We start from the raw sequence: 1,438 nt of genomic DNA, 5'->3' as shown, positions 1-1,438 counted from the left end.
AGAACTAAAAATAGCATAAACATATATTTACATACAAAAACACATTAACTTACCTTTCTCACCTTCACTCTCCTATTTTATATATACATACATATGTATGTTCATACTTACTTTCTCCTAATCCCTATAATTGTATACCTACAATTTTTGTCGTTATACTTACACTATTTACTTACTTATTTACATATCGATGGTTCAGTGGAAGATCGGCATATCTCGGCAGCCAGTTCAAAAACGCCCTATCTCAGAAAACTTTCCAAGAACGCTCTATTTCAGAATTTGATGGAAAAACACCCTATCTCAGAATTCGGTTCAAAAACGCCCTATCTGAAACGAAAATACATTGAAGATAGGGCGTTTTTGAATCGGCAACTGAGATAGGTCGTTCTTCAACCAAATTCTGAGATAGGGCGTTTTCAATCAAATTCTAAGTAGGGCGTTCTTGAAAAGTTTTCTGTGATAGGGCATTTTTGAACTGGCTGCCGAGATATGCCGATCTTCCACTCAGCCATCGATATATACTTAATATTTAGTATTTGATTTGATTTGATTTAATATAAAAATAAATTATGTTTGATAAAAACTGTTTATTCGTTATATGGAAGCAAATTGCGCAAACAAAAAATCTAAAAAAGTAACGCTAATTTTTAGCCATTTAACACCTGCTTTTTGTTCTACTAGAATTCAATGGGGCACAAAGCTACATACTCAAAATCTTTCTAAGAAATCTAATTAAAAAATAACAAAAAATAAATAAATTGCTAAAACTTATCATTATGTGGTGCGGCAATAATTTTTACGACCACTGTATGCACATACATACTATTCCATCATTTTTCCTTTTTTGAAACATACAGTGACTCAAACAAATATTAACTTGCGGATTTTGTTAAATGTTCACAATTTTTTCAAGTTAAATGCTTGTTATTTTTCTATAAAAATATTGTCCAATTTTTAACCATATAAATAAAAGTTTCATAATCCATTCAAACTTTTTAATAATTGTATGTACATCAATATATTTGTTTCAGTGTTTATTAAAATCCAGTGTTTTTAAAACATTGGAATCCGAAAAACGTTAATTTTTATAAAGACCTATATTTCTATAAAAAAAAATTAAAATGTATTTCATTACAAACAAAAAATATATATACAGTGGTGGAAGCAATGATAGAAACATTTTATTTTGACCAGTTTTGGTTATATTACTTTTGTTTATTTAATGTTTAATATTTTTTTATAAAAGCCTAGCGCATTATATAACACACACCATATAAATCCACATTTCAAACTTTGTACAAAAATTATAAAAATTCAACAAATTTTACCGAAATCCCCCAAAAATTTCAAACTTTTTATTCAGAGTTTAAAAAAAGAATTCGGTTACGCAGTTTTATAGCTCATTCAATTTTAGTAGGTCAAAGTGCAAATTTCAGAA

This window comes from Rhagoletis pomonella, unplaced genomic scaffold (assembly GCF_013731165.1).
Source record: "Rhagoletis pomonella isolate Grant_MI unplaced genomic scaffold, Rhpom_1.0 Rhpom_scaffold_00002, whole genome shotgun sequence".
Taxonomy (NCBI): Eukaryota; Metazoa; Arthropoda; class Insecta; order Diptera; family Tephritidae; genus Rhagoletis; species Rhagoletis pomonella.
This window is presented reverse-complemented; position numbering follows the sequence as displayed.